At 39.0% G+C, this 13,389-nt stretch overlaps 1 long non-coding RNA gene across 13 annotated transcripts in view; it reads left to right on the forward strand.

The window, feature by feature from the left end:
• LOC135229747 (uncharacterized) overlaps nucleotides 1–13,389 on the forward strand; it is a 471,035-nt gene that overhangs the window by 184,437 nt on the left and 273,209 nt on the right. For 3 of the 13 annotated variants that reach the window (XR_010320428.1, XR_010320427.1, XR_010320426.1), the window contains exon 1: nucleotides 8,547–8,831. The exons of 2 other annotated variants lie outside the window; for them this stretch is intronic. This is a non-coding gene — a long non-coding RNA (uncharacterized LOC135229747). Of the gene's footprint in view, nucleotides 1–8,546; nucleotides 8,832–13,389 lie in introns of those variants that run through there. 8 more of the 13 variants (XR_010320434.1, XR_010320433.1, XR_010320432.1 and 5 more) reach the window with 4 other exon arrangements.

The following is a 13,389-nucleotide window of genomic DNA, read 5'->3' on the forward strand; positions in this document are numbered from 1 at the left end:
GCAGAGTCATGTAGGTTTTAGAGATCAGGCACTGGGTGGAGATGTCTTAGCTGAAAACTTTTTCCCAGTCTGTAGGTGGTCTTTTTACTCTTTTGGTGAAGTCTTTAGATGAGCATAGGTGTTTGATTTTTAGGAGCTCCCTGTTATTTGGTTTCTCTTCGTCATTTTTAGTAATGTTTTGTATTCTGTTTATGCCCTGTATTAGGTCTCCTAATGTTGTCCCTATTTTTTCTTCCATGATCTTTATCGTTTTAGATTTTATGTTTAGGTCTTTGATCCATTTGGAGTTAGTTTTTGTGCATGGTGTGTGGTAGGGGTCCTGTTTCATTTTTTGGAGGTGGCTATTTTTTTTTTTTTTTTTTTATACAGTTACGCCAGCACCTTTTGTTAAAAACTCTACCTTCTCCCCAATTAACTGACACTGGGCCTTTGGGAAATATCAGCTGCTCATATGTGGATGGATTTATATCTGGATTCTCAATTCTGTTCCATTGGTCTATGTGTCTGTTGCTGTACCAGTACCAGGCTGTTTTGACTACTGTGGCAGTATAATTTGTTCTAATATCAGGCAGAGTGAGTCCTCCCACTTTGTTCTTTTTTAGTAATGCTTTACTTATCCGCGACTTCTTTCCCTTCCATATGAAGTGGGTGATTTGTTTCTCCATCTTTTTAAAAAATGTCATTGGAATTTGGATCGGAAGTGCATTGTATCTATAGATGGCTTTTAGTAGAATGGACAATTTTATAATGTTGTCTTCCTATCCACGAGCAAGATATGTTTTTCCAATTACGTAGGTCCCTTTTGTTTTTTTTGCAGTAGTACCTTGTAGTTTTCTTGGTATAGCTCTTTTACATTTTTGGTAAGGTTTATTCCTAAGTATTTTATCTTCTTGGGGGCTGCTGTGAATGGTATTCATTTGATGATTTCCTCTTCAATGTTCTTTTTGTTGATATAGAGGAATCCAACTGATTTTGTGTGTTTGTATTGTAATCTGAAACTTTGCTGAACCCTTCTATTAGTTTTCTTGAGGATTCCTCAGGGTTTTCTGTGTATAAGATAATGTCTTTGGAAATAGAGATAATTTTATTTCTTCCTTACCAATCTGGATGCCCTTTATTTCTTTGTCTAGCCCAGTTGCTCTGGCTAGGACCTCTAGCACAATGCTGAATAAGAGCAGTGATAAAGGGGATCCTTGTCTGTTTCCCGTTCTCAAGGGAAATGCTTTCAGGCTCTCTCCATTTAGGATGATGCTGGGTATTGGCTTTGTATCAATACCCTTTATTATGTTGAGGAATTTTCCTCCTATTCCTATTTTGCTGAGAGTTTTTATCATGAGTGGGTGTTGGACTTTGTCAAATGCCTTTTCTGTATCAATTGATAAAATTATGTGGTTCTTGTCCTTTTTTTATGTAGTGGATTACATTAATTGTTTTTCTAATATTGAACCAACCTTGCATACCTGGTATAAATCCTACTTGGTTATGGTGGATTATTTTTTTGATATGTTGTTGAATTCTACTGGCTCGAATTTTGTTGAGGATTTTTGCATCTATGTTCATGAGGGATATAGGTCTGTAATTTTCTTTTTGTGTGTGTGTTGTCTTTAGCTGGTTTTGGTATCAGGGTTATGCTGGCTTCATAGAAGGAGTTAGGTAGTATTCCGTCCTTTTCTATGCTTTGAAATACCTTCAGTAGTAGTGGTAAGTCTTCCCTGAAAGTTTCGTAGAACTTTGCAGTGAAGCCGTCAGGGCCAGGGCTTTTTTTTCTTGGGAGTGTTTTGATTACCTTTTCAATCTCTTTTTTTGTTATGGGTCTATTTAGTTGTTCTACTTCAGTTTGTGTTAGTTTAGGTAGGTAGTGTGTTTCTAGGAATTCATCCATTTTTTCTAGGTTTTCAAATTTGTTAGAATACAATTTTTTGTAGTAATCTGATATGATTGTTTTAATTTCAGTTGGATCTGTTGTGATATGGCCCATCCCATTTCTTATTCGGATTATTGGTTTGTTTTCCTGTATTTCTTTAGTCAGTCTGGCCAATGGTTTATCAATTTTGTTAATTTTTTCAAAGAAGCAGTTTTTGGCCTTGTTAACTCTTTCAATTGTTTTTCTATTCTCTAATTCATTTAATTTTGCTGTAGTTTTTATTTTTTGCTTTCTTTTGGTGCCTGACAGTTCCTTTTGTTGCTCTCTTTCTGTTTGTTCAAGTTGTAGGGACAGTTCTTCCATTTTGGCTCTTCTTTAATATGTGTGCCTTTATTGATATAAATTGACCTCTGAGCACTGCTTTCACCATGTCCCAAAGGTTTTCATAGGAAGTGTTTTCAGTCTCGTTGAATTCTGTGAATTTCTTTATTCCCTCATTAAGGTCTTCCATAACCCAGTCTTTTTTGAGCAGGGTATTGTGCAGTTTCCAAGCATTTGATTTCTTTTCCCTGGTTTTTCTGTTATTGATTTTTACTTTTATGGTCTTTTGTTCAGAGAAGATGTTTTGTAATATTTCAGTGTTTTGCGTTCTGCAAAGGCTTGTTTTATGACCTAATATGTGATCTATTCTAGAGAATGTTTCATGCGCACTAGAAAAGAAATTATAGTTTGCAGCTGTTGGGTGGAGTGTTCTGTATAAGTCTATGAAGTGAAGTTGTTTAATTGTAGCACTTAGATCTTCCATGTCTCTATTGAGCTTCTTGCTGCATTTCCTATCCTTCACCGAGAGTGTTGTGTTGAAGTCTCCTGCTATAATTGTGGAGGTGTCTGTCTCACTTTTTAATTCTGTTAACATTTGTTTTATGAATGTTGCGGCCCTATCATTGGGTGCATAAATATTTAATACGGTTATATGTACCTGGTAAATTGTCCCTTTAATCTTTATGTAGTGTCCTTCTTTATCCTTTGTGGTGGATTTAATTTTAAAGTCTATTTTGTTGGAAATTAATATTGCCTCTCCTGCTCTTTTTTGATTGTTGTTTGCTTGATATATTTTTATCCATCCTTTCAGTTTTGGTTTATTTGTGTCTCTTAACTCTAAAGCGTGTCTCTTTTAGGAAGCACACAGACTGATCGTGTTTTTTTATCCAGTCTGCAACTTTCTGTCTCTTTATTGGTGAATTTAGTCCATTTACATTAAGCGTAATTATAGATAAGTATGAGTTTAGTGCTGTCATTTTGATGCCTGTTTTTGACAATTTCATTTTCCATTTACTTTTTTGTGCTGAGTTTTTCTTTGTAGAATGTGTGTTCCTCCTTTTTATAGTAGTTGAATTTATTTTGGTGAGTCGTTACGTTTATCTTGGTTTTTATTTTGAAGTATGGAATTGTTAGACCTTGTTGTGGTTACCTTAATATTTACCCTGGTTTGAGTAAGTAAAAACCTAAGTTGTTTCGCCCTGTATCGCCTTGGTTTCCTCTCCATATGTAATTTCTAAGCCTCCTGTATTTAGTCCCTCTTTTTTCACTATTGTAATCTTTTACATAATCACATCAATGATTCCCTGTTTTGAGCAATTTTTTTAATTAATCTTATTTTGTTTTTGTGATTTCCCTATCTGGGTTGATATCAGGATGTTTTGTTCTGTGACCTTGTGTTGTGTTGGTATCTGATATTATTGATTTTCTGACCAAAGAATTTCCTTCAGTAATTCTTGCAGTTTTGGTTTGGTTTTTGCAAATTCTCTAAGCTTGTGTTTATCTGTAAATATCTTAATTTCACCTTCATGTTTTAGAATTTTGCTGGATATATGATTGTTCGCTGACAGTTTTTCCTCTTTCAGTGCTCTGTATATGTTATCCCATTGTCTTCTTGCCTGCATGGTTTCTGCCGAGTAGTGCAAACTTATTGATTCTCCTTTGTAGGTAACTTTTCGTTTATCCTTGGGTGCTTTTGAAATTTCTCTTTATCTTTGGTTTTGGCAGGTTTGATGGTATGTCTTGGTGATTTTCTTTTGGGATCTATCTTGTATGAGGTTCGATGAGCATTTTGGGTAGATATCTTTTCATCTTTCACGATGCCAGGGAATTTTTCTGCCATCAGATCTTCCACTGTTCTCTCTGTATTTTCTGTTATCCCTCCCTGTTCTGGAACTCCAATCACACGCAAAGTATTCTTGATAGAGTCCCCCATGATTCTTAGGGTTTCTTCATAGTTTTAAATTCTATTTGATTTTTCTTCAACTATATTTGTGTCAATTGCCTTATCCTCCAGCTCCCCCACTCTGCATTCCAGTTCCTCAATTCTGCTCCTCTGACTTCCTATTGAGTTGTCTGATTCTGTAACTTTATTGTTAATTTTTTGGATTTCTGAATGCTGTCTCTCTATGGATTCTTACAGCTTATTAATTTTTTCACTATGTTGTTGAATAATCTTTTGGATATCTTCAACTGCTTTATCCGCGTATTCCTTGGTGTTTTCTGTAGATTGCCTTATTTCATTTGTGAGGTCATTCCTGATGTCTTGAAGCATTCTGTATACAATTTTTTTATATTCTACATTTGGCAATTCTAGGAATGTATCTACATCTGGGAATGATTTTGATTTTTTGATTTGGGGGTTTGTAGAAGCAATCATGGTCTGCTTCTTCATGTGATTTGATGTCGACTGCTGTCTCTGAGCCATCTATAAGATATTGTAATATTTTCTTTTATATTTGCTCACTGAGTCTTATCTTCTTATTTTGTTTTGTTACAATACACCCAGATGGGCTACTAGATTGTGGTATGGTGATTGATGTAGCTTTTGAATCACTTACGTCCTGTTACCAGCTTGCCTGAGCTGTTACCAGGTATATAAGTGTATGAGTCCATTCACTATTCTTGAATAGAATCAGCTCAGGTGTCCTGATAGCTGGTCACCTAGTGTGTGGTGTAGGCTCTCACCTATTATCTTAGAGGAGTAGTGGTGATGGTTGTATGCAACAGTTTCTATTAGTGGCATGGGGTCACATTTCGAGGAGGGCAGGATGCTGACAGCCTTCCTTCAAGTGTCAGTGAGGTAGGTGTGGCTCTATTCTCTAGAGCACTCTGGTGGGTGGGCTTTGCAGCTGTATCTTAGGCACCCAATGCTTGGGTAGGCATCACTATTCTCAGACCCCTCTTGCAGGTGGCTAGGTGATGTGGGTGGAGTCTCAGCCCTCAGTTCCCTGGTGCGGATCAGCGAGGGCTCTGTTTAATAGGTAGAGAGGTATCTGACCTCCAGAACTTGCCTTTCCACTACTGAGCTAAAACAATTATGGTCAGATCTCTATCAGAATTGCCTTTACATTGTAATAGCTACCTAGTTACCTGTAGGGTGAAAGCCAAAGACTATGGGTCTCTTAATGCCTGGATGGAGCTGATTCTGTACTGTTATTTCAGTTTAGGGAAGTCAGGGAAGGATTTTTTCTTTGATTGTTAAATGCTGCTTTTCTCAGGCCAGGAGAATGGGTTAGAAAAGAAAGAAGAAAAAAAATCCAGCAGTGCACTTCACTCTCTGGCACAGAGAATTCCAATGTTAATGAAGCTGGCTGGGGCAATGAGGAGTGGAATCAGATATATAGAAGAGAGTAGCCTGGCAAAATATACAAAGTTACTTATGTTGTTTGGTGAGGATTGTTTTTTCTGAGATTCCAGAGCATTGTGTAGCTTGTGTGTGCTGGCTGGATCCCTGCTGAGACTGTCCCAGAGGGTTAGGGCTGCGTCCATGCTCGCACCGTCTCAGGAAGCCACAATCGGCTCCCCCACACTTAGTCCAAAGCCCAGCACCAGGGTTTCCTTTCTGGGACGCTGCACTCCAGGATCCAAAACCAGTCGCTGCTTCCCTATAGTTTTTCGTTTCCCTGTCAGCCGCGTCTGTGTGGAGCCTGCATGTGCTGCCTGGGTCCCCTCCGAGGTTGGTCCTGAGGGTTAGGCCTATATCTGTTCTTCCCTGTCTCAGTAAGCCACAATCAGCCCCACCACTCTGACACCAGGAAACCGCGAGGGCTCAAGGCTGCGGCGTGGGACACTGGCTCTGGAAGCGGTCCCTGCTGCAGCGTGGCTTTTCGCTCCCCCGTCACTCAGGTCAACTCCTTAGTTCTGTGTTTGATGGTCAGGGTTTGTAGATTGTCCTTTATGTAATCAATTCACTTGTTTTTTCAAGTCTTTGTTTCAAGAGGGATAAGCGGAATCTTCTACCTAGTCAGCCATCTTGGTCCTGCCCCCGTGTCTGACTCTTTATGTGATTTGATATTGACTGTTGTCTCTGAGCAATCTATAAGTTATTGTATCAGTTTATTTTATGCTTGCTTTTTGTATCCTAGCTTCTTGCTTTGTTTAGTTTTGGTATACCCAAATAAGCTGCTTGAGTGCACTAGGTTGATTATTTTCACCTTTGAAGCTCTAATGTACTATCACCAGATGGCTAGCACTGTTACCAGGCATATGAGCCTAGGAGTTCATTTATTTTTCTTGTATGGATTCAACTCAGGTGCCCAGGTAGTTGGTCATAAAGTGTAAGGTACAGGCTCTGTCCTACAGTCTTAGAGGGGCAGGGGTTATTGGTGTAGGCAGAAGTATCTGGCTGCAGTAGGGGGTCAGGCTCTGATCAAGGCAGGGGTCTGACAGCTGACCTCTGAGTGTCTGTGAGGAAAGTGCATCCCTGTTCTGTAGAGCACATGGGTGGGTTCTGCAGAAGGGCGATGGGTACCCAGTGCTTTTGGTTGTAAGTTCTGGGCGGTACTACTTATCCTTGGAGCCCTATCACAGGTGGCTAGGTATTGTGGGTGGAGCCAGCAGTCCTTAGGCCCCTGATGTGGGTAGGTGAAGACCCTGTTTAATAGGCAAAGCAGTGTCAAACATCAAACACCCATCTTTCCACCGTCCGGCTGAAACAGTTGCAGTCTGGCGACAAGGGCCTATTCTCCTGAAATGGGCCCACACAGGTCCATGCTGGGGTGAAAGGTATTCAAAGCCCATGGACCATTTGTGCCTGAACAAGAGCTGCTTCTGTCCTGAGCTCCCCAGCTTAATTGAGCTGGCAGATTATCTTTCCCCCAGTTGTGAACTTATACCTTCTTCAAGGATGGAAAAATGGCTCAGAGTGGTACCAGGGCCTATCTCAGGCCCAGGGAAGTTGACAGCCACTGAAGCCGGCTTGGGGGCTGGGGGCGTGGTAAAATAAACACAAGTAATTAGCTTTTGCTGAGAGTGCCGTTCTTCTCTTGTTCTGGAGGTGTGAGTAGTCTGTGCAACTTGCTGTCCTTCCCTGAGCTAAACGCCTGTGGAACGCTACTGCCAGCCCCGCTGCAGTCGCTCCAGGGAACGGTGCCTGAGGGTTCCTGGCTGTTCAGGTCCAGTAACTCCTCTCCACTTCTGAATAGTCTCTCCCTCCCCCTGCCGCTGAGTCCATTTTCTAACTTTACCTTTGATGTTCAGGGCTCCTAGCTTGTCATAAATATAATCGCTTCACTTGTTTTTTCTGGTCTTTTTTGTAAGAGGGATCACTGGTGGCATCTCAATACTCAAAACTTCATCATTTCTTCCTTTCACTTTAGCTACTCGACATTCAAGAGCAACGTTCAGAGTCTCTTCCGACATCCGTTTTGGTCTTTTCTTTCTTTCCTGTCTTTTAAAGGATCTCTTGCTTCATGTGTGATGTCCTTGATGTCATTCCACAACTCGTCTGGTCTTGAGTCGTTAGTGTTCAACACGTAAAATGTATTCTTGAGGTGGTCTCTAAATACAGGTGAGATATACTCAAGGTCATACTTTGGCCCCTTTTGACTTATTCTAATTTTCTTCAGTTTCAACTTGAACTCCCATATGAGCAATTGACAGTCTGTTTCACAATCGATCCCTGGCCTTGTTCTGACTGATGATATGAGTTTTCCCATGTTCTCTTTCCACAGATGTAGTCAGTTTGATTCCTGTGTATTCCATCTGGTAAAGTCCACGTGTATAGCTGCCGTTTATGTTGGTGAAAAAAAATATTTGCAGTGGATGAGTCACTGGTCTTGCAAAATTCTTTCATGAGATTTCTGGCGTCATTTATTTCAGCAATGCTGTATTTTCCAACTACTTTTCCTTCTTTGTTTCCAACTTTAACATTCTAATGACCAGTAATTATCAATGCATCTTCATTGCATGGTGGATCAATTTCAGGCTGCAGAAGTTGTTTAAAATCTTCAATTTCTTTATCTTTGGCATTAGTGGTTGGTGCATAAATTTGAATAGTCATATAAACTAGTCTTCCTTGTAAGTGTATGGATTTTAGCCTATCAGTGACAACATTGTACTTCAGGCTAGATCTTGAAATGTTCTCTTTGATGATATGTAACGTCATTCTTTTGACTCTGGTGGAATATCCATGTTTGTAAGACTGCTCACAGACTGTTTCACCAGAGAGTTTTCTGGTACTGCAACATCTACCACTAATCTCTGTGATCTCTGTGAATTGGCAAAATAAGAATAGTGCTATAGATTTCTTCCAAATACAGAAAACATAATCATGAAAATGTTCTTGCTGTTGATTATATTCTTTGCCAATCTGTTCGTATGGGATTTTTGGTTCTTCACTTGAAAAATGAGTCCAAGGTACCGTGATGTGATTGTTTACTTTGTGTGGCCTTTCTAGCCATGGTCTTATAACATCCACCCTGGTGCTTGGGCAGGACTGTGTGATAGGGTAATTGTGGCTCACCAAGGGGATTGTTTATTTTTCCTTCAAAGAGAACCAGTTCCAGAGCAAAGAGGAGGATTCAACTCCCATCAAGGAAGAACAGCCAAGAGCCGAGCGTATATTATGGACCTGAGATCCCTGCACTGAGAAGCTCCTAGAAGCAGGAGACTGAGATAGAGAGAGGAAGCTGTAACCCTGAAGATGGTAAGATGCCATGGCAGGCAGACCGAGCAACAGGGACCTGGCTATAGGAGATGATGGCCCATGGAGAAGGAAAGCTGAGTGCCTTTGGAGAGAGGCCGGCCCAAGGCCAGGCAGAGGCACGCCTATCAGCACAGGAGGGAAGAGGCTGTCCTGATAGAAGAACTGTATTCTGAGTGTCTTTGAGCCTGAGCTATAACTGTTACTTCCCTAATAAACCCCATAATCGTGAATATGGACTATGAGTTCTGTGTGGCCATTGCAATGAGTTATGGAACCCGGCAGAGAAGTAGGGAGTGCTGTGTGAGGGACAGTTGGTGTCAGAGTTAGTGAAGATGGTGGAGAGAGGATAGTTTTTCACCAATGCCTTCAATGCAGCTTCGATTTCTTCCTTTTATACCATCAGTTCTTGATCTTATGCTACCTATTGAAATGGTTGAAAATTATCCAGTACTACTGCAGTGGCTGTATTAATATCAGACAAATTATACTTCAGAAAAAGGAGTATTATTGGGAATAAGTAGGGACATAACATAATAAAGGTTCAATTCTCCAAAAAGATACAACAATCCTAAATGTGTACGTGTCTAACAACAGCGCTCCAAAATACAAAAACTAATAAATCTGAAAGGGGAAATGGACAAATACGCATTTATAACTGGTATCAGTACTTTTCTATCAATAATTAATAGAGCCCTGCTAGTTGAAGTCCAAAGCATCTGTATGAACCACTCATGGATGTCTATGTGTGTGTGTATGTATGTGTGTGTATGTGTGTATGTATGTATATAGTATAAAGAGAAGTAATACAGAAATAAGCATAGATACATGTTGTAGTCCTTGGGAGGTACAAACGGTCAATGCATTCAGCTGGTAACCAAAATGTTGGAGGTTTGAGTCCACCCAGAGGCACTTCGGAAGAAAGGCTTGGTGATCTACTTTTGAAAAATTAGCCATTGAACTGACACACTTGTGTGTCAGTACTACTCTGACACACATGAGGGGAGGGGTCACCATGAGTCAGATCAGCTTGATAGCAGTCGAATGATTTTTTTATGCATTCTGCCAATGTTTGTCTTTTAATTGGTATCTTAGGCTGGGTTCTCTAGAGAAGCAAAACCAGTGAGGTGTATATATATATATATATATTTATATATAAATAGCTTTATATCAAGAAAATCGCTCACGAGGCTGTAGAGGCTGGTAAGTCTCAAGTCCGTGGGTCAGGCTTGTGGCTTCTCCTGACTCACATAGATGCAGGGACTGCAGAACTCAAGATCTGCAGGTCATACAACAGGTCTGTGGCTCACAGGCTGCAAAGGCTGACAGATCTCAAGATCGGCAGGTAAGCTGGCAGGCCGCGGCTCACAGACTGCGGAGGCTGATGAATCCCAAAATTGGAAGGTAAGCTGAGAGTTCAAGTCCCAAAAACTTGAGATCAGATGAAGAGGAGCCAGCTGCAGGATTCCGAGTGAGCAAAAGCTCAAGAGCCTTGCCAGAAAGTCCACCTATATTGGATGCAGTCCACACCCCTGAGGAAACTCCCTTAGATCTGATTGGCTACTCACAGCAGATCCCATCATGGAGGTAATCACATTATATCACATCTCATCATGGAAATGACTGCATCGTTATACGACTGCTAAACTACATCATAACTGCCAAAGCACTGAGAATCATGGTCCAACAAAGTTGACACACAACTTTAATGATCCCAATTGTGAATTTAATCTATGTAAATTTAAAGCGATTAATGATAAGGAAGGACTTATGTCTTCTACTTTGTAGTAGGTCATATACGTATTTTGTTTCTCATTTTCTTCACTACTGTCCACTTTTGTGTTTGACTGATTTTTTTCAAGTGTACAATTTTGATCCTCTCCTTATTTCCTTTCCTTATATTTTTTAACTTCTTAGTGGTGACCATGAGGATTACAATTAATATCTTATGTTTATAACAATCTTCTTTTAATTAATACAAATTTAGCTTCAACAGTATACAAAATTCTGCTTTTATTCAGCTCAGTTACCTCCCCTACTTACGTTGCTGTTACAAAAATTGCATCTTTATACATTGTGTGTCCATTAAGAGAGATGTGTAAGTATTTTTATGCATTTGTGCTTTAAATCATATATGAGAAAAAGAGAGGCGTGATATAAAAATATTACTGACTTTGTTTTATCTAAGTAGTTACCTTTACGGAGTCTTTGTTTCTTTTTATGGCTTCAAGTTACTGTCTAGCGTCCTTCCGTGCCAGCCAGGATGATTCCCTGTAGCATTTCTCATAAGGCAGTTCTGCTGCTAACACACTCCCTCAGGTTTTGTGTATCTGGGCATGTCTTAATTTCACCTTCATTTTTGAAAGATAGTTTTGCTAGATATTGAAATCTTGGTTCATAGTTTTGTTTCTGTATTTTTTTTCCAGTACCTTAAATACATCATCCCACTATTTTCTTGTCTCAATGGTTTCTGATGAAAAATCAACAGTTAAACTTGTTGAGACTCTCTTGTACCTTAGGAGTCACTTATCTCTTGCTGCTTTCAAGTTTCTGTCTTCGTCTTTTGACATTTTGATTATGTCTGTCTGTGAATATCTATGTATTTACTGTCCTTTGAGATTATTGAGCTTCTTGGATATCTAGATGACATTTGGGAAACTTCCAGTCATTACGTTTTTAAATATTCTTTCTGTCCTTTCATCTTTCTTTCCTTTCTGGGACTCCCTTAATGAGTATATTGGTATGCTTGATGTTGTCCCGCAGGTCCCTTAGGCTCTGTTCATTTTCTTCATTCTTTTTCCTTCATGCTCCTCAATTAGAACAATTTCAGTTGTGCTTTTTCAAGTTTACATTTTCCTGCTTTCTTGCTCAAATCTGCTGTTGAGCTCCTCTAATGAAATTTTTATTTCAGCTATTCTACTTTTCAGCTCTATAATTTCTATTTGGTTCTTTTGTATACTATTTCTTTATTAATATTTTCTACTTGTTCATACATTCTTCTCTTGGTTTCCTTTTTTTGTGTGTGTGTCTATGGTTTCTTTAGCTCTTTGAGGAAATTTAAGACAATTGGTTTAAAATCTTTGTCTAGTAATCCCAATATCTGTGTTTCCTTAGGGATGCTTTCTGTTCATTTCTCTTCTTTCTTTCTTCTTAACAAATGAACCATCCTTTTCTTTTTTCTTTTTATGACTTAAAATAGTGTGTTGAAAACTGGATATCTTAAATATTATAATGTAACTCTGGAAATCAGATTCCCCCCTGTCATTAGGGTTTGCTTTTTTTTTTTTTAATTGTTGAGGGCCAGTCATCCATTTGCTTAGTGATGTTTCCAAACTATTTCTGCAAAGATTGTATGTCTTCTCATGTGTGGACACTGAAGTTCTGTTCTGTTATCTCATCAGTCAGTTCATGACCTGCAGTGCTTTCTTTAAATGCTTGTAGCCAAAAAGAAAAAGTAACATTATCCCAGTCTTTGCAGATTGGCTCTGAACTGGCGTGTTCTTTCAATGCTAAGCAAGAGTGCCTAAAACTCTGCCTTAGCCTTCACTTCCTGCCCCTGTGGAGCCCAAAGATCAGCCAGAGGTGCAAGCCTAAAGCTTTGTCAGGATCTTTATGAGCATGTCTTCATCCTTAGGCAAGAACATTGCGCTTCAGATTCCTCAGTATATGTGGTAGCCCTTCAAAGCCCTTAAACCACCAACCATTGTCCTCTCAGCCCCCCTTTTTCCAAGCTTTTGGATGTCTCTGCTGTTTTCTCTGTCCTTCATCCTTTAACCCTGGAGGTAGGACCAATTCTTTGAGCTTCGTACTCCTGAGTTTCCATCACATCATACATTTTTTCTTGTGTGCTGTTGAGTCAATTCTGACTCATAGTGACTATAGGATGGAGTAGAACTTCTCCAAAGGGTTTCTAAGGCTGTAATCTTTATGGAAGGAAACGGTCATATCTTTCTCCTGTGGAGTAGTTGGTGGATCAAATCAAAAGGTTTAACAGCTGAGTGCTTAACCATTGCACTACTGGGGCTCCTTTTGACATCATGCATCATAATAGATTTTTAACACACCCCTCAGAAACATAGAAGTCCATAAATTATCAAGGATACAGAAGATTTAACATGTAAAAAAATACCAAATTGATATATGTGTATGTGTGTGTATTATCTAACCATGAAAGAATATACATTCATCTCATGCACATACATAGTGTTTATAAAAATTAACTGTATACTGTGTTATAAAGCAAGTCTCAACAAATTTCAAGAGTCTGCAATAATATAGAGGATACTGTGTAAGTACAGCATAATTAAAAAAAAAAAAACCATCTTAGAAAATGAAAATACAAAATCTCCATTTTTTTTTTATGTAAGTACACCATAATTAAAAAAAAAAAACCATCTTAGAAAATGAAAATACAAAATCTCCATGTGCTTGGATATTTTAAAATACTATGAGTCAAAAAAGACATCATAAAGAAAATTAGAATACATTTTGAAGTGAACAATTATGAACATAGTGCATATAAAAATTTGTGCAGTACAGACAATATATTATAGGAAACTTA

Source organism: Loxodonta africana, unplaced genomic scaffold, assembly GCF_030014295.1.
Source record: "Loxodonta africana isolate mLoxAfr1 unplaced genomic scaffold, mLoxAfr1.hap2 scaffold_49, whole genome shotgun sequence".
Classification (NCBI taxonomy): Eukaryota; Metazoa; Chordata; class Mammalia; order Proboscidea; family Elephantidae; genus Loxodonta; species Loxodonta africana.